Source organism: Dunckerocampus dactyliophorus, chromosome 11 (genome assembly GCF_027744805.1).
Source record: "Dunckerocampus dactyliophorus isolate RoL2022-P2 chromosome 11, RoL_Ddac_1.1, whole genome shotgun sequence".
NCBI classification, from domain to species: domain Eukaryota; kingdom Metazoa; phylum Chordata; class Actinopteri; order Syngnathiformes; family Syngnathidae; genus Dunckerocampus; species Dunckerocampus dactyliophorus.
The window spans coordinates 30,793,211-30,813,725 of record NC_072829.1 but is presented as its reverse complement, the minus strand read 5'-3'; the positions used below and the strand labels follow the sequence as shown (position 1 = coordinate 30,813,725).

The 20,515-nt window shown below is 44.3% G+C and overlaps 1 long non-coding RNA gene across 1 annotated transcript in view; it reads left to right on the top strand.

Moving 5' to 3' along the window:
* Positions 1-10,886, top strand: part of LOC129189942 (uncharacterized) — a 46,861-nt gene extending 35,975 nt beyond the window's left edge. The window contains exons 2-3 of the long non-coding RNA XR_008572904.1: positions 5,163-5,283; positions 10,779-10,886. This is a non-coding gene — a long non-coding RNA (uncharacterized LOC129189942). The remainder of the gene's footprint in view (positions 1-5,162; positions 5,284-10,778) is intronic.
* Positions 10,887-20,515: the final 9,629 nt, after the last annotated feature.

The following is a 20,515-nucleotide window of genomic DNA, read 5'->3' as shown; positions in this document are numbered from 1 at the left end:
TCCAAAATGACCACGAAAGACTGAGGAAGTGAACTGCGAGTAAAGAAGCAAAGCCATAGCAAGGATGCAGTGGAGGGGAGAAGGACACAAGGAAATAGGAAGGTGAGATCCTAGAGGAAGAAATGACAACATGAAACTAAAGAAGCCAGACAAGTGAAGGATGAGAGTGAGAAAATGATGAACAACAGAAAAAGGGAGAGCAAAAAGTCAACTAAATCACCCCCATCAGCTTCTCGCCACATGTTGGCCACGGTCCATTCTGCTGCCAAGTTTGCCACTTGGTGCGCCATTTGTTCAACTTTAAAAGCGTTGTGTGTCTCAAAAGTGGAATTCTTCAAGTATTGAACTTGAACATAAATGTTTTGAAGTATCGTTACGTTGGACTACACGTTCACAAATGATTTTTATTTTTGAAAACCTCATGAAAAGAATCATGACACATATCCCAGGCCGCACGGTGGTCTAGTGGTTAGCACGTTGGCCAATACAGGAACAGCCTGGAGATCGGGAAGACCTGGGTTGGATTCTCCCTTGGGCATTTCTGTGTGGAGTTTGCATGTTCTCCCCGTGCGTGTGTGGGTTTTCTCCGGGTACTCCGGCTTCCTCCCACATTCCAAAAACATTCAGGTGAGGTTAATTGACAACTCTAAATAGTCCATAAGTATGAATGTGATTGGTTGTCTGTAAGTGCCCTGCCATTGGCTGGACACCAGTCCAGGGTGTACCCCGCCTGTCGCCCGAAGTCAGCTGGGATAGGCTCCAGCATGCCCCCACGACCCTAATGAGGATGAAGCAGTATAGAAAATGGATGGATGGACACATATCCTGTTGTTTATGTGTTGGAAAGTGTCTTATGGTACAGAATAGACAAAGTGTAACTTAACCATGTTACTGAGTTCCTACTATCCTGCGTGCAGAATAAACAAGTATGGTGAATGGAGTAGCACGTAACGCGGTGTCTGATCACCTTCTTGGCGAAAGCGAGCGTTAATGTCCACTCGTTTGTCTATGAAGGCGTATGCTGGAGCCCTCCCTTCCGTCGCACACTGTCCATGGTTGAAGTGGATGAACACAAACGCTTCTTCTTTGTTGGTGTTCACCGACGACTTCTTCATTTGTGTTATGCGGCCATTTTTTCTGGTCAGCTCGATCGATCACCAAAAGTAGGAACCAAAATTTTAAATCTGAATGTAATTCCCAGTTCCCATCAATGCTCCATGCCCAACCCTACTTATAGTCAGGCCGTAGTGTCTACATGAAGATGAGAAGCGATCCACAAGGTGCTGGATATCATCAAGGGTGGCAAAGAGGAGTTCCTGCCGCAGCGCCTCCAACACTTTGGTTTGACTGAAGTGTCCGCAGGCTGAATAGTTTGCCGCTGAAAGGGAACTAGATGTACATGTAAATAACTCTATTGCAGTTTTGGAAAGCATCCAGTGGCATTGCAGAGAATAGATTGGGGGGGGCAGTGTGGGTGGTGGTGGGTGGTGTGGTGTGGTGTGGGGGGTTGGTGGCTGGAACTGGAAATGGTTCAGAAATATCACCATTCTCTTGGACCCTGGCTTGCATTCCATCGTGAAAGAAAGCAATGAGAGCGTTGAGCTTCTTTGGGCAGACAAACCTGCCAAGGATGTTCCAAAGCCCCCCTCAATTAACAGTGTCAAAGGCCTTGGTGAGGTTGACGAGTGTCAATCAGAAGTGAACATTAAGTGTACCAAAGGTATGTATCGTAGTCATTTTGCATCTATCAATGATCACAAAGTGTCTGCTTTGTGATACTGTCCATACTGCGGCATTATATGTTATGATAATATCATTTTGGGAGTTAATCTGTAATTCCCGCCTCTCAGTCTCTTTCTGAATGTTTAAAATGAGTGCCTGCTCTTTGAAGACAAATGACGGGAAGTCGCCTGAGCCTGTAGGTCTCTGCGGTACCAGCAACATGACAGAACCTTGCTGGAGGTTCTTTTGGGCTCTTTTGAGGCTTTCGACGTGCAGAAAGACAATAAGATGACTTCCTGCGGGGCCAAATTTAAAGGATCACTGAATCAAATCATTAAAGTAAAAAAGCTTCTCTGCCGAGCGTGAAGAAGAAGTTAATTACTGCGATTTACCGCTTTTGGGCCTATTTGGTGGAAGCGCAGCTCTTCTTCCGCACTGGTGGCTCCGTGGCTTGTTTGTGCTCGGATTAACTGTGAAGGCAATGCCAATAAAATGAAGTATTAATATGCAATATACATAATTGACAAGCCGTCGCTGCGAGTGCTCTTCAAGAAACTGGCAACAAGGTACGAGAATAAACAACAGAGGTCTGATTGCGTCACAAAACATTTCTACTGAATTATCTCAACGCCACCAGCGCAGATTTATCAACACTTTTGTTATCCGTTTAGAGTTCTGATTGTTGGATGAGTGTACCATTTTTTGTGAGGTGATTGATTGATTTAGACCACAACAGCCTGATCTCACACAATTTTATGCTATAACATGCACCATTTAGCGAAATAAAAACATAACAGTAGCTTAATATGCATGCTTTATTTTACTAATAGGCCGTATTAAACCACAAAACCGTGGTAGGGTGAAGCCGCAAAATTCGATCCACAATTTGGCGAGGGATGACTGTATTCAAATTTTTTGGATTTGGTACAGAGGCGTACCGATTTCCCACACGGTACATATTACGTGAGGGACAGGAAGTGTGTATGGCGTTGGGCATTTAACTGGGTGAACAAATCCAGTGCAGTCAAGCCTTTTTTCTTGCGGGAGTCATGGAGAAAACCCTCTTCAGTGATTAAAGTCTCCTGTTTGTAAAGGGTAAATGTGTGAAGGGACAAAGACAAGTGGATAAGATGAAAGCAGTGTGCCGACATTGTTGAGGAGAGATTCAAGATTCCATGGTCCATCCATCCATGATCGATGGCAACAGGCCTACAAGCTGGAACTACTTCCACCACTAAGGAATTTTAAATAGTTCAATTACCCGATGTGCAATTTTCTTTCTTTGCAGTTTTGCATTTTGATCCCTGGCTGTACCCAAATGAACCAAACCGGGACCTTAAAACCAAGGTAGGTACCGAACCGTGGTTATGACGTACTGTTACACCGTTAATATCTGCCCTCATTGGCTTGTGACTTCATCAATGCTTTTTACTGGTTTGAAGCCAGTGTGAACCCAAAGTGAAATCAAATCAAATGGACGACACAAAGCGCACCGCGTGCAAACGCAGCACCGAACTGGGTTTAGGATCAAACTGCAGCCAGCCACCACGGGGAAATGAGCTTTTTTGGCAGCAAGTTAGCAATCCTACAGTAGCAGCTAAAGTAGCAGTCAAAAAAGACCCCCCCCACATCATAACTCGCAACGCCATAAAAGTTAATCATGCAAAGCTTCCTGTTGGCGGCTCAAGTAAAGGGAAGTTCCACTGCGGAGTTTTTACTGTGACCAAGTAATGTTGCTCACAGCCTCTGTTGCAGCAGAAAAGGACACATCTACCTGTCAACTCACCCCCCGCCGCAACCCCTCCACACCCCCCACTCCCTCCCCAGTGAGGGCGGATCACTGTTGCTGCTGCCGGTGAAGCAGACGTGTTCAATTTTGCATGGAGTCCCTTTCAAGTGTCAGGAGATAAAAAGAGGAGCTGCCTTGTGTGTGTGTTTTTTTCTTTTTACGTGCTCGCGCACTAGAAGAAGAAGAAGAAGAAGAAGAAGAGGAATAAGAAGAAGCGGAAGAGGCCAGGTAAGACAAGATGATGATGTAAGTTGAGGAAGATAAGCAGAGCAATCAAACTTGATGACAACTGTCAAAGTGGGTTACATGACTGATGTCCATCCATCCATTTTCTTCCACGTATCCAAGTACAGTTTAGTAGGGCAGCAGTCTCAGTAGGGAAGCCCAGACTTCCCGGTCTCTAGCCACCTCTTCCAGTTCCACCGCGGAACCGCATCTAACTGCATCGAGGTGTTTCCAGACCAGCTGTGAGATATAATCCATCCAGCGTGTCATAGGGCTGCCACGGGTCCTCCTCCCGGCTGGGCATGCCCAGGAAGCATCCGGACTAGACGCCTGAGCCACTTAAACCGGCTCCTCTCCAGGTGACTGAATGACCAAGCTCCTCACCTTATCTCTTAGGCAGAATCCAGACACCTTACGGAGGAAACTCATTTTGGCCGCTTGTATTTACTCTTTGGGTCACAACCCAACTGATGAGCAAAGGGTAAACCCCGAGCTGTGACACGTGCGCACAGTGCATACCAAATAGGTTCCATAAAGTCAGTTGAGTCCTGAGGAAAGTCTCAACAGACTCCAAGATTTGGACTGAGGTCAGATGATGTCATGATACCAGATGATATCACTTTTACCGCCTGTCCTCTGTTGCTGTTTCAGAGATGGTTCGGATTTTAGGTTCCCAAGATTCCAGCAGGTTTTGGTTGCCCTGATCAAGGTGCCACACGGGTGCCGAGTTAGACTTGCTTTCACCAGGCTCCAAAAGCTTTGCTGGGTTGAGCGGTGACTGAGCTGAGCCTGAAAATATTTTGCACCGCCAACCACATTGTCCGTCAAAAATGTAGCGAATGATGTGGAGGATTAAAATTCAGTTTAGCTGACATATTCTCTTGGAGATGAATAAAGTATCTATCTATTTACATTCGGTAATATTCAATCGCTGCCATACCACCGAAGAAGTCTGCTTTGCCCGCATACGCACGAGAAATATAAAGTTACCGTTGATGACAAAGTTAATACAACATGCCCAACTTTACTTTTATTCTACCGTCATTTCTTTCATAGATACATATTTACATTTGGATAGTTGCTTATGGCTGCATGGTGTCCTAGTGGTTAGCATGTTGGCCACGCAGTCAGGAGATATGGAAGATTTGGGTTCGGGCATCTCTGTGTCGAGTTTGCATGTTCTCCTCGTGCTTGGGTTTTTCTCTGGGTACTGCGGCTTCCACCCACATTCCAAAAATATGCATGTTGGTTAATTGGAGACTGTAGTCCATGGATGTAAATGGTCTGTATTTGCAAATAGGCTTGTCACGATAATCAATAAATCAATTAACCCCATGATGAATAAAAACAAACTTGATCATTTTGCCGGCCTCGATATATTGAGATGTGCGTGTTTCATTTCCTCCCCTCTCGCTCTACCAAACAGGTCACCGTGACGAAGAAGATCATTTGTGCGGGGAAGTTTTTCTCTGGCGGACTGCAGGCAGAATGTCATCAAAACCCCCCCTCCCAAACGAAACATGTTGATACGGCGGCCTGAAACACAGGTGAGAGTTTGTAGAAAAAAATCCTCATACAGAGGGTCAATGGAAGCTAGCTGGGTTAGCTTAGTTTAGCAGAGCATGCTTATGCAGGTGTGTGTGTGTGTGTGTGTGTGTGTGTGTGTGTGTGTGTGTGTGTGTGTGTGTGTGTGTGAGACACTCTATGAGTGTATTTTCACCGTGTTGCCTTTTCCTGCCTGTTTAATGCAAGCGAGCGTTTTACGATGCCCGAGGAGGATGTGCAAGTTTTCAGTGAAATAAGGACGAAGTGACCATTTATTCTTGCTCTCAGCTCGTCTTAACTGTTAACAGACATTCTCAACACACACAATACACTTCTGGCCTTCAAAATAAGAGTGCCACATCCTGTCTAATTGTGCAAACAAAATAAGGGTGTCATAAAAAAATATCCTGCCATTGCATTGGTGACTACTCGGTCTTCCAGGCATTACAATTTGTTGAGGATTTTGTAGAAACGTTTGCAGTGGCTGACATGCTAAGCCATGCCATTAGAAAAGTTAGCCAGGCTATATACAGTATGCTTCTCAATTGCTGGGCAAAACTGTGCAATGCTCTAAGGAAGTGTATATGCACATTTTTGGTCAATATTCAGACAATAAGGAAAGTGACACCGATTCAAAATCAGAAATCTTGTGATTCTTATTTAATTGCAAGTTTTGTCCCTTTCATTTTATTTGTTTTTTGTCTTGTTTTGTTTGTTGTATTTATTTTATTTAAAAGCCAGAGCTTCTTTAAAAGCTCTTATTCTTGAGAAATTCAAGTTTATTGCTTTTGATACTAGCATTATTATGCCATATATTATCATTACATTCATTAAAAAAATGTGGTAATATCGTCATTTGTAGGACAATTATTGTCCAGCAAAAGAATTGTTATGGTGACTGGCCTATTTGTCTATATGTGCCCTGCAATAGGGCATGAAAACAAAAGCGAGTCCGTTCTGGGCAAGAACCATCTGATGTTCAGTAGAAAGTCTCTTCCTGGTCTTTGATGGCTCTGAGGTATTTTGTCAGGAAGAGGAAGCGACAACAGTGACAAAGACCCTCCAGTATCATGACACCCATGAACAAGAAGAATGAGCTCCTCCCGCTCCCGCGGCCATGCTCCCCACCTGAACCCTCGGAGGGTTTGCCTTCCTGTTGCTGGATCGTTAGCGGCACCGAGCGCCCCTCTTGCCTGGCGCTTGCATCATCGCCTCAAAGTTTGCTGCTGCCATCTTTTCCTCTCCAGCATGCAGATCACCCTCTGTTTGTGAGCGAGCGAGAGAGAGAATGAAGGATGAACGCACGGCCGTCGGCGTGCGAGGTGACCCTGACCAATCATACCGGGCCCTTGACCTCCTCGCCTCCTTGATGAAGTCAGAGAGGATTATGGGAGACTTAGATGAAAGCCGTGAAAAGGAAAAGCTATTATTGTGTTCCACACACAATAAAAGAAACAATGTCAGTGTTTCAAGGTCACAAACAAACATCAAGGGGATGCTTTCACCACTCATCCCATCACAGCCTCTTCCGGAATGGGCGGGGCCTTAAGGGACAGCCTCACATAATACAAAAACTCTTACGTCTTCTATCTGCAACTTTATTGTTTAAGCCTTTTGTGATCACAACCAGCACATATTACTTCAATAGTGCGTCATTAAAGTCAGCTAAAGGGTGGATTGCACCCACTGGGTTGGGAGTGAGGTCTTGCCTTAGGTGGATGAGGGTCTTGGTCTTGGCTGGCGCGTATGTAAGTTGCTGTACTGGATTTTTGTGGTGAAAACAAAGCTGAGTCAGAAGCCAAAGCTCTCAAGTTACCACTCCGTCTATGTTCCTACCCTCACCTCAAGTCACAGTCACAGTTTCCTTCGTAAGCGGCTGGACTCACCCTGAGAGAGAGAGAGAGAGAGAGAAAGTGAGCGTAAGGAGCTCAGAGATGAGCCACTGCTGCTGAATGCCAAGAAGGACCAAGTTGAGGTGGTTGACACATCCACTTGATGTCGGCATGTCCAACTGAGAGGAGGTCCTGATGTTGTTTTTTGGTGGGTTTGTGCATGTATCTGCAGGTAGTCACTGATGGTCTAGTGATGGTTGATTCGCCCTGACTTGAATTGCAGGCAGCATAGGTTCTATGATTGACAGGTGAACAGCCCAGGGTGTAGTCTGATACGAAGGCTCTAGCTTCCCGCGACTCTGAACAGTATACAGTACACAGTAGACACTGGATGAATCAATGCATCGGCAGTTCATGGGTCAGTTTGACATATTTTGTCAATAATGAGCAGCTCGGAGGCAGGTTGGTCTGAGGAAGTTGTCGTTCTTCATGAGGTGACTGACAGAAGTCAACAGAGGCAGCAGGTCCAAATCCACCAGGACTTAGCCTGACAGGCTACCTGTCAATCACATGTTATGACACGCCCCACTCCAATCTTGCACTTTCTTCCAGGGTGGCTGATGGACACGCTTCACGAGCAACGCTCCTCCATTTTTAAAAAGGTTTCAGTTGAGTGTTCTCGTGAGGATCTGAAAACGATTTAAAAAAGGAGTCGGTACTGTTTTCAGATAGTCAGGACTGTGATCATCACTGGGAGTCTCCACAGCACCTGCAAGTCCACGCTTGCTTGTTTCCTTGTTTATTTCCTACCTTGTTCTCTGGTGTTCGCTTTCTGATGAACTTGGTGACTTGCTAGCAGACAAAGCAGGTTTGAGCCACAATATGGGAATATGGGAATATGGGAATATGGAAAAGCTCTTCATCAATAAATGGATCAATGAGAGGCTGGACAAGAGTCGTTAGTTCTTCCTGATAACAAGACATTTTGGATCATCATATGCTTCCAACTTGGCAGGAACACATCTTTCCTTTCCCGGCGCACAAGGGAAAAAGTACAACTGGTCCAACATTGGTCACCTCTGACCTCACGAACGGACGAAAGTTCCCACAGACATGCTCCAAAATGTTGGAGCCAGTGTGGGTGTGATGTCTTTTTGGTCATATGTCCTCCAGAGGACAAGGAGAAGGAGCGAACAAACAAAAGAAGAAGCGAGACAGATCACAGACGACACGAGCAAAGCCAAAGCAAGACCACGGGCTGGTGGAGATCGCTGCAACTTCTTCAAAGGCGGCTGATGAAAAATGGATGTTAAATGGTGTGGAGTGCCGTTGGGAACTCAAACAGTAGAATTAACATCAAACACCTCTGCTGTATCTGCGTCTTTGAAAAGTGCTGGCAAATTCTTTTGAGGGGAACCACACAGACGCATTAAAACCACTTTGAACTGCTAAATTGTTCCCAGCAACGTGGCCGAGGCAAATTTTCTGCATTTGAAAGCGGCGCGAGCCTCGGCCGAGATAAACAGCGGCGATGTTAAATTCATGTCTTGTTTTACTCTGAAAGGCAGCAGCATCAAAGGCAGAGCATTCCACAGCAGGAAGCAAATGAATGGAGAAGAATGTCTCGCTAAGCGTTTGGCTCCAGAATAAATCGCTGTGCAGACACTTTGGATCTGGCACCAGAGAATCTTCATTTAACCCGTTCCTGGAGCTAAAAAAGATGGTCAAAATTTGAGCTAATGTTTAATATGATACAAAATGGTAGTACAAGCATAATAATAATAAACATACAGTCATCCCCCGCAATATTTGCGCTTCGAGTATCGGTCCCTCGCTATATCACGTTTTATCAGAAATTAATTCATGAATAAATGATGACTGTTAGGTGGTAGACTATGCATTTTTGATGAGTACAAGCATCAAACAAGTACAGCTCGTCATTATCTGTAATCGTGATAAAAGAAAAATCCTCATTGGGTAACTACTTACGTATTCACTCTTCACGCTGATTGGCCAGTCACACACAGCTACCACCCCTCCCAAGGAGGAGCCACGCCTCCACACACAGCAACAATACAGACAGTGGCTCTCTGCTTGCTTGGCTCGACTCCAGCTCACGTTCTCTATTTTGCTGTATTTGGGTTTGTATGATGTTTAAAGTTAGTTGGTAGACTTGTTTGGTTATGTACGCGATGTATTTGCTGTGAACAGCTCGTGTTGCGTCGGCGGCTGCCTGTGGTTTTTTTGTTTTGTTTTGTTTTGTTTCGTCTGCTTGTCATCACTGGATGTTTGCATGAATCACTAGCTTCACACAGATTATTTAAAAATAATTCAACAAAGTCTTACGGATCACTTACTTCACACATACACAGTACAGGTATAGCTGAATAATAAACCGTACAGTAATAAAGTATACACAACAAACACAATGGACAGCAAGTAGACATTGGTCAGGTAAACTGTCCATCACTCAAATATCATTGTCTTCAAGCAAATAATCTCACAAGTATCATTGTGACTAACATTACAAATAAAGGTTTATCAACCAAATGAAGTGTTGGAAAAATAAATATTAACTACTTAGAAAAAACGGCGTGATGAAGAAGAGTCAGTAGCCTAGTTTACAGAAGTACTACTGCTTATACTTCACTTCCAAACAATCTTTTACACACACTTTATCACACTTGTCTTAGTCTGGCCACTTCAACCACGTGGATGTATGACGCTGGGTCTTTCAACATGCAGCTTTTATTCTGTCATCTTAAACAAAGACAGTAGTTCAAGCACAAACGCTAATAAATAACAATAACGCTAATAAATTCCCAGTAGCTGTCCTCGTCTATGCCTGCCGGTAACTAGCAGTTGATAACCCAAATTTTAGCTCGCAGTTTAAAGCAAAAAAATCACTCGCATCTAAAAAAACGCTCTTTAGTTGGGACACTTGTATGCCAAGGTACCACTGTATAAATGACAATAAAAAATACCAGCAGTGCTCCAGTACCTTCTCTCTGGCGGTGGACGTACTCTGTGCCAACACAACTCACAGCAACAGTAAATACAAATAATGTTGGTCTTGTGGAGAGAGACATCTGCCAGGGCTTTGAAGCGCACCATTCAAAATACCCTTTTCTTTCTGCATTTCTGCTCAATATTTGTTTCTGCTTGTGGCTCCACAAGGACTGCCACACCGGTCAAGCAGTACGTGCCCTAATCGCCCTAAAAATCCTAATCGCACGTAAAAAAAAAAAAGTGCCATAAAGGGAAATTTCCGTTAACGCGTCAACTTTGACAGCCCTAATTTTTATATTTTACTCTTCGAAAATACCAAAAAGCCTTTTAACAATTGGACAACAGGCAGAATAAAATGAGCTTCTGGCTCGTCTCTCTTTGATTAGCTTTGCAAACAGCAGATATGTTCCAGACTTTTCTCCAATGATCACGTCGCGGCGGCTCTGAGGGTCTGCAGATAGCAAGGACAGGCTGGTGCTGTGAAAGCCCTCTGGGTCGCAGCATCCCAACTTAGCCGAGAGAGAAAGGAGGCTGCCTAAAAGCGTCTAATCTCATAAGAAGTCGGTCGCATGCTGACTCGGGAGAGCTGCAACTCCAAATGAAACTTTGAGAATTTTTCCTTTTTTTGCTTCTCTTTCCCCGTGTCTTTATCACAGACGGGCCACGCGCTGCAGGCTGAGAGTTTCCTGGCAGGAGAGCCCAGTGGAATCATGGGAAGGAGGAAGAAAGCATGTGTGTGTGTGTGTGTGTGCATTTGTGTCAAATAAAACAACACTAAATATTTCATGTGCTGAATTTTCTCTGGAATAAAGCAGCTTTTGTTTCCATACGCTTTCCCCCGCCATTGTTAATATTAAAAGGGGCAGCGACGAAGCTTCCAAATGGATGTAGCGCGTGGGCCGAAAGCGCACGGGCAATGACTCACGCCGCTAACATGGCAGCCAGGCTTAAAAATGGCCTCGGCTTCTTTTTACTGCTGTGATGCAGCATAATTCTATTCCACCGACGTCACAAATGTGTCGAGTGCAGCTCTCACTTTATGAAAATATGAACAAACGAGATTTTAAGGACGGACAGTGCTGCTTTTTTAGTGTTTTAGAACAATATGTTATTAAAAAGAACCTTCCAAACTCATCAGATTTTTACTTTCCCTCACGGCTTCCACCTGTGTCACATTTCCGTGTACGACTCAGTGTCAAATCAACTTTGCATGCACGGTCAAAAGGTCTGCTGTTTTTATCGCAATTTATCTGACTGCAATTTATCTCCAATCGTATGTATGAGTCGTTCTGATTTTTTTCATTTGTGGCCACTGTCAATGACTTTCAAGAGGAGCAACAGCATTCATTCAATGCCATGTCTGTACTCACGTGTAGCAAGCCTATTGTGGGTTTGACTTTTGCATCATTTTCATCCATCCATCATCTCGGGAGGTGTCCAGCTGCAGTTTTTTGCTTCTCACCTTATCTCGAAGGGAGAGCCCAGCCACCCTACAGAGAAAACTCATTTCTGCCACTTGTTCCTGTGATCTTTGTGTCATTTCGGTCACTACTCAACGCTCGTGACTCTTGGTGAGGGTAGGAACATAGATTGACTGGTAAATTGAGAGTTTTGCCTGCTGGCTCAGCTCCCTCTTCACCACAACGAACCGATGCAGAGTCCGCATCACAGCAGACATCGCACCAATTCGCCTGTCCATCTCGCGTTCCATCCTTCCCTCACTCGTCAAGGAGATGGCACGCCACCCTTTTCAGGGCGGGAACCATGGACGAACCATGGACTCGGACTTGAAGTTTCTGACTCTCATCTCAGCCGCTGTCTTTGTATTTTGTGTTGGTCGTCATGAATGACCTGCGAGGAACAATCGTACTGCAGTCATTCGATGACGCGCGTGTGTGTGCAGAGAATCGTGGCAGCCCCACCTCATTGTGCCACAGGAGGGGGCGTGTGCTGTGCTGTGCTTGGCCATGAATCCGTGTGCTCACACTTGCCAAACGTGCAGGACGTTAGGTTTGAAGTGGGTGCAGGCACGCTACGATTGGTCTTGTGTGAGTACACTCTCAGTCCTCTCCTTTTAAAAGTATTTATTTATCGTGATGTTGAGTTTAAGTAGATCATCCTCTTCTTCTTCTGCCCTCTTGGCTGGTTGCTCATCTGCTTCTTGCCCCACTTGACTCAGATGGTATGAGATTTGGGTTCCCATGGCAACCAGCAGGACTTGTAACCATCTTCACTTTGTCGTCTCTAATTCCGGCCGCGCTCATTTGCATAGAAATAACATTTGGGGATGAATGAGCGATCCCCTCCGGTCCCAACATGTGTCTGCCGGAGCATCTTATTTGTGTTCCCACCCCCCTCCATCACCACCGACATTTAGCTTGTGATGGGAATGATGAAGATGACAACATGGGGGATGTGATCCCATCTCTGCCGGCGTCTCATTTTAATATCATCTGTGTGCTTTTATTGTGCTCATATTTCACTAAACTTCGACAACAAGCTGTTGATGGCGTAGTTAGCCTGCAGGGGGAGGGGTTTGAGTCTGGGAAGTATAATTGGGGACACTTGAAAACCGAACCTGACAGCCCGAGAGGCCCGGAAGTGAGCACACTCAAGAATGCCATCATGGTCAGCATTCTGCTTCTGACCCAATAGATTCATTGTTACGTCATGACCAGTTGTGGTTTTCAACGTTCACCTTCAGGGATCCATCATGGCCGAGGACTGAGGAGGTGCCAGTATAAACACGACGTTATCATCATCACATCGAGTGTTTGCGCGGCGTTATTACAACATAAAAGATGAATGATGTTTCGAGCGATTACATCCTCGCATGGCCGCAGGCTTTCTCTCATTCATTATGCATCTGTTGCTCCTCCCCCTACGCCTCCCCGGCCTCCGCCTCGACATCCTGCTTTTAAACGGCGGGGCAGGTTAGATCTGCCATTAAGAGAATTAAATCCAGCTAAGAGGGCCTCTCAGAGAGAACATAAATTGTCCATTATCTCTCCTTCTTGGTGGCCCCTTCCATCGCTCTTCTTCTTTTCACCGCCATGTTGTCATTTAGCCTCACGACTGGTCTGCAGGAGGCGCTTTAACGCCCCGCTGGAATAAAAAAAAAACATCATCTGGAGTGCCTGACTGCTCCACTTTGTCCCTTTTACTCCTCATTCTTCTCATGTTTTGTTTGTGGCAGGCTTCCCCAAAGAAGCACCGGCATGAAAGCGTGCGTGACCTCGGGGGCGGCGATGCGCCGATGCTCGGTGAGGCTTCTTGCTCGCTGTTTACGGCTCTTTGTGCTCAACGTGACAGCGAGGCTTTGAAATGTCACTACGTGATGCCAAGGTGATCACATGACACACGCAATCAGCAAAGTACAATCATCTTCCAGAAGCTTCTCTTCTCGCCGGCTGTCAGCACGGTTTGACTTGCTTTGCAGGTAAATCATTGAAGCGGCAGACGCACGAGCTCATTTGAACAGAAGCCGTGATGGACGCAGATTTAAGTGTCGTCACAGTCGACAGTAAATCGTAGGCGTGTCCCGAGGGACCCTCGCCACGAGATGAGACGATGCACGAGGTTGGGTCCACGAGACGAGAAAAGATGTTAACATTAAAAATATGGCAGGACAAGCAGACTTTTTTATTTAACCGAGTCACAAAACAACGCAGGTGTGTTTTGAAATTTATTGTCCCACAAATTGACGCTCAAAGATATTATTGTCATCATTTTTTGAAACCAAATAAACCATTAGTCCAGGGTGTACCCCCCTCTCACCTGTAGTCAGCTGGGATAGGCTCCAGCATACCTCCGCGACCCTAATGAGAATTAAGCAGCAAAGAAGATGGATGGATGGATAATACCGCTCATTTTTTTTCTTATCTTCTTATGTTTGTCACTTTATGTCAAGCCTGTGCCGCTGTCCTGTGATGTTTATAGTTTTTTAGAAAAAACTATTTGTAGGTAAAAAAACATTATACATATATTTTACACAAATATTTGTTGTTTTATTCGTTATTATTATCAACATTCTAGGTTTTGCTAGTTACATTATGCTTTTTTTGCTGTTTTTCCACTTTTTGTTTGTGTTTATTTTATTTCTGCAATGAGCCACGTTCCACAGATGTCCCTGTCATCACACTTTGGACACCCATCCGTGTTTCAACCACGGAGGTGAGGTGCTGCGAGGCGACGGAGGAGTGTCTCCTTCTTGGCTCTGTTGGGCAGGGTCTGGGTTGCATTGTGGAGGGATTTTTACAGCTTTCAGATGTGCATTGCACGGCATTACAAAGGGGGAGCTCACTCCTGTGTGCCTACTTGGCGGATACTTCACCATTGTTGATGGCTTGTATTTAATTACAGGCATCATTCATCTTTTTTTCATCGCATATCAATTCCACACCTGCCAACATGTACGCATTTTTCCTACTGTGCATGCATTTTGACCCTTGAATACATTTTTTATGCTTTGCATTTCACCAGTTTCAGTTTCGAGTTCAGTCTCTGAAATCTGGATAATGTGCATAGCGTGATGTGCACTTCCGGACTATAAAGGCTGAGATTGGTCGGCTTGTAGAACATTACAGTACTTCCTGTGTGTAGTCGACTCATTCAGTGGGTAGGGTTGGGGTTAGAGACACTTGCAGTAAACATGATTGTTGCAACACTTCGATTGGTTCCAGCTGCAATAACACTCGCCTTCTCTCTTTAATTGCCGAAGGACGCTAACACGCTAAAGAGTCGGCAAGATTGAATGGACGTGACGTGATGCTGTAATCTCGCGAGAGTGTGCGTGACGCGCGGAATACAGACAAGCGGAACATAGCGCTCGGAAAAAAAAAAGACAAACAATCAACTATTAAAACATCCGCAAAGTATCTCGACACAAAACCAGCAAATTAAACACCTTAGACGCCTAACCAACCCAAACTGGAAGATCTGGAGGAGTACATCGACGGGTGCTTCGAACGTGTAGTTATGGGAAAATCACCGAAGACACCAAACCCCAAACGGAGCCGTCCAGAAGACTCACCTGGAGGAATATCTCCGCCAGGCACTGACATCAAAGACATCCTTGAGTCCATCGACAAGAGGCTGATTTGCCTGGACGGCCGCCTCGCTCTCGTCGAGGTACTTCACAAAGAATTCCAGGCCATCCGTGAATCTCTGGAATTCAGCCAAAACCAGATCGTCTCCTTGGTTACGGAGAACGCCACCCTCCGCGAGTCGGTGAAGTCCCTCACCGACGGAGTTTCACAACTCGTCCAGGAAAACAAGACCATGAAGGAGACGATTCTAGACCTCCAGGCCCGGAGCATGAGGGACAATCTGGTCTTCGCGGGAATTCCCGAAAAATCTGAGGAGGACCCGGAAGAAGCGGTGAGGGCCTTCATGGCGCAACAACTCAAACTCCCAGCGGACGCCATCCAAAACATCACTTTTCACCGCGTTCACCGCTTGGGAGCCAAGAAGCCAGAGAACCGTAGGCCGAGACCCATCGTGGCGAAATTTGAACATTTCAAGCAGAAGGAACAGGTGAAGGGCCGAGGTCGGGAGCTGAAGGGGACGGACTTCAGCGTCAACGATCAATTCCCCCGAGAAATCCTCGACAGGCGCCGACGCCTATTCCCTGTTCGGAGGAAGTTCATCAACGAGGGATGCCGAGCTGTCATCACGGTGGATAAACTCTTCGTTAATGGACAACTTTACCGCGACCGGGAAGTAACACCGTGGCTGTATTGATATGGTAGCTAATGATCTATCTCAAACAGGTAATTTTTCTTTCTATCTCGCAGCGCGCACACTTGTAGCGTTTACAATGTTACTGTCTGCTTCCACTTTACCCCCCCCCCCTTTTTTTTTTCTCTCTCTATCCCACTGTATAAATGCACAGCCTTTCTTCTTTTTTTGTCCTTTTTTTTCTTCTTCTATTTCTTCCTCTTCTATTCCCCCCTCTGTCTCACGTTTTCTCCCCTCCTCATATTGTCACATATCCTCTTGTCTGCCAGCTGTCTCCTTCAATCAGCATCTCCTCACAGTGACATCATACACCCTCAAAGTCCAATCCCAACCAAATTCAAGCTATTCACACAAATACACACACGTGCACGCATTCTTCTACACATACACATCATATTCCACTATTGATACGGATATCACAACTACTCACAAGCACGCTCATCTCACTTATGCATAAACCCACATCACGTCCTCACTTTAGTTGTCTTAGTTCATTCAGGATTACTATGTTACACTTTGCCTATGTACAAATTAAGCATACATTATGTACTGTATATACTCCCATTAATTTTACTTCCAGGTACACATACTTTGCATTTGATCTTGTTTACACACACATCACCAAAAGCTAGTGTAGGATGAACTCACTGCAGTTCGTCACTTGGAATGTCAGGGGAGTTGGGTCGATAGAAAAAAGACAAAAAATTTTTTATCATTTGAAGAACACCCAAGCAGACATTGTCTTATTACAAGAGACTCACATGTCCAAGTCAGCTGTCCATACACTTCACTCACCACAGTTCCCACACACATATTTAGCAAGTTACAACTCCAAACAGAGAGGGGTAGCTATTTTAATTAACAGGAGGGTGAATTTTACACTCCACAACACTATTACAGACACAGAAGGGAGATATATAATAATGAACATATCTGTTGATAATGTACATTTCTGCATTGCCAACATATATGGTCCGAATGTTGACGACCCCTCCTTCTTTCATGCCTTCTTTTCTTCTCTCTCTGCACATTTGGATACAAATATGATCTTGGGAGGGGACCTCAACTTAGTATTTAACCCAGAAGTGGACAGGTCTAGCCCAGCTGGGAGACATCGTGAGTCTCAATCAACATCGATACTGAAGAAATACATGAATGATTTTGGTCTTTGTGATGCTTGGCGCTCTTATCACCCTACTCACAGGGAATATACCTATTTCTCACCAGTGCACCACACCTACTCTCGTATTGACTACTTTTTGACAAGCAACTCAGTCATATCAGACATCTCAAACATTCACATACACCCTATCACCATTAGTGACCACGCCCCAGTCTCTCTTTTTCTCACTAACCAAACAATGAGCACTCCTACTAGATGCTGGAGATTAAATACATCATTACTAAAAGACTCAGACTTCCTAAAATACTTTGAAAGAGAGTGGACAATGTTTTTAGACTTCAATGACCAACCCGGTGTTTCGGCTAGTATTCTGTGGGAGGCAGCAAAAGCAGTAATGCGCGGAAAAACCATTTCATATTCATCATATAAGAAAAAGAAAGAGAGATTACTAGAATCAGAGTTGGAGAAAAAAATCCAACTCCTCGAAACCGCTCATGCTGACTCAAAGGATGAGCATATCCTAAGTAACCTAAGGAAACTGAAACTAGACTTAAAAGAAATTACTGACAAGAAAATTCAGTTCCAACTGCAGAGACTACGTTTGGAAAAGTTTGAGCATGGCAATAAACACGGAAAATACTTAGCTAACCAGCTAAAAGTCAATAAAGAAAAAAGCTCTATCTCCTCCATTAGAAACTCAGGAGGTCACATCACTCACCTCCCGGAAGAAATTAATTACATCTTTAGGAGCTTTTATCAAAATCCATATACACCTCAGATTAAACCATCTCTCCCAGATATCAAAACATTTCTCAACAACATAGAATTACCAAAATTAAATGACGAACAGGTGACCAACTTAGATGTACCCATTTCATTAATAGAACTCCATAACGCTCTACACCGGTTGCCGAATAATAAAGCACCAGGACCTGACGGTTTCCCTGCCGAGTTTTATAAAACATTCTGGCCATTACTATCTCCAATATTTCTTAGAATGGTTTTGGAAATTAAAGACAGTTCATGCTTGCCTCCAACCATGAACTCAGCTACAATCAGTCTCCTGCTGAAACCGGATAAGGACCCAACACTACCTTCCAGTTATCGTCCAATTTCACTGATTAATGCAGATCTTAAAATAATATGCAAAGCGTTAGCTATAAGGCTGGAAAAAGTTACCCCTCATATAATACACCCTGATCAATCAGGATTTATTAAGGGGAGAAACTCAACTAGCAATGTACGCCGTCTAATCAATCTGATTGATTACTCTATCATCCATAATTTAGAAACCACAATTGTCTCATTGGATGCTGAAAAAGCATTTGACAGAGTAAACTGGAAATTTCTCTTTGCAACACTACATAAATTTGGCTTTGGAGACTCATTCAGAACATGGATTAAAATACTATACAACACCCCGAAGGCCTCTGTTCGGACCAACAATCACATCTCTCCAGAATTTACTTTACAAAGAGGTACTAGGCAAGGGTGTCCACTCTCTCCCTCACTATTTGCTATCTTTATCGAACCTCTTGCAGCTGCAATTCGACAACATATAAATATTAAAGGGATCCACACCACAAATGTTCATCATAAGATAAGCCTTTATGCTGATGATGTATTACTCTTCCTGGATAATTCACATTCTTCACTTCACGAATCTATCTCACTCATTAACAATTATAGCACCTTCTCAGATTACTCCATTAACTGGTCTAAATCCACAGTACTGCCCATTAACTTTGGTTTCCAGAGCACCCCCTCTATACCACTGTGTTCAGGGAACATTAAGTATTTGGGTATTAACATTTCCTCCAACCTGTCAGACCTGATCCGCTTGAATTATACTCCACTATTGAAGTCAATAGAAGATGATCTTGCACGTTGGAGAACCTTGCCCATCTCACTTACAGGCAGAGTATCCACCGTGAAAATGATGATTTTACCCAAGGTTAATTATCTATTTTCCATGATCCCCACTAAACCATCTATAATTTGGTTCAAGTCATTAGACTCATATATAAATAAATTTCTTTGGAAAAATAAGCCAGCACGAATAAGTCTCAAAACATTACAAAAATCTAAAGAATATGGGGGCTTAGAACTCCCAAACTTCTCCAACTACTTCCTTGCAAACAGGTTACAGTATATCTTAAAATGGATCAACCCTAACCCATTGGATTATTTATGGCTAGACATAGAACAATCACTTAGCCACGAAATCCCAATTTGTAACCTGCCCTTCATTAGCCAAATCCTCCGAAAAAATAATTGTTTTAAAAGTATAAATATAAGCAACACTCTGACAGCTTGGTGGGAATTTTTTAAAATAACAAAATTCTCGCTCACTCCTTGCCAATACACTCCCGTCTGGAATAATCCTGACATCTTGCTTAAAAAGAAACCATTAAATTTCCCAACATGGCACGAAAAAGGAATAAGTTGTATGAAAAATATAATTATAGGAAACAACTTTATCTCATTTAACGACCTTGTTACACAGTATGGAATAAATCATAACAAATTTCTTGAATACATACAAATTAAATCCATAATTAAAGCAAGTTTCAGGACCATATCATGGGAAAGCAATACCACTATTGACCAATTTTTAAAAATATCTGCCCCTAAAACATTATCTAAATTATATATTCTACTTTCAAAAAATGACAACACAATTGGAGTACCAATCTCCAAATGGAGCTCAGATTTATCTACAAGCTGTGACCCTGAATTTTGGAAGCAAATATGTCTTAATGCTTCCCGGTTAATCAATAATCCCAACCTACAGCTGATTCAGTTTAAAATCCTTCATAGAGTACACTACACAGGACATAGAATGTTTAGAATGGGCTTAACTGACTCTAACATCTGTACACACTGCTCAGACCATAGAATAGATGACTACTTACACTCCATGTGGACCTGTGCTCCCATTAAAAATTTTTGGCACGGAGTGTGTGAGTACCTATCTTTGGCACTTGGGTTCTCCATTCCTACCTCTCCTTTACTATGCCTGCTGGGCGATCTCTCCACAATTGATGTAGAAACAAATCAAACACAGCTTCTCATCACTGCATTAAGCATCGCCAAGAAAACCATTCTCATCAATTGGAAATCAAGGAAGAAACTGAACATAGCTCTTTACAAAAATCTTTTGTTAGATCATATAGCTATGGAGAGAATGTCTGCTGAATCTAAAGAACAAATGTCAGAATTTCAGTCTATATGGGCACCAATAATTAATTCCCTGACCTGACTCTCAGGGGGGTGAGGGCATCTGTCTCTGCCCCTGGGGGTCTCGTTCATCTGGCGTGGGGTGTGGTCCTGGTCGCTGGGTGGGCCTGGTACCTCGGGGGCGGGCGGTGGCGGGCTTGGTGTCCCGGGTCTTCTTTGCTGGGCTGCCTGCCTGGGGGGGCTGGTGGGTGGGGGTGGGGAGGGGTCCGGGTTGGGTGATGGGGCGGGGGCGGGGTCGGGGGGGTCGCCCAGGGGGCGGCGTTGGTTGGCCTCCGGGGTGGTGGGTGGATG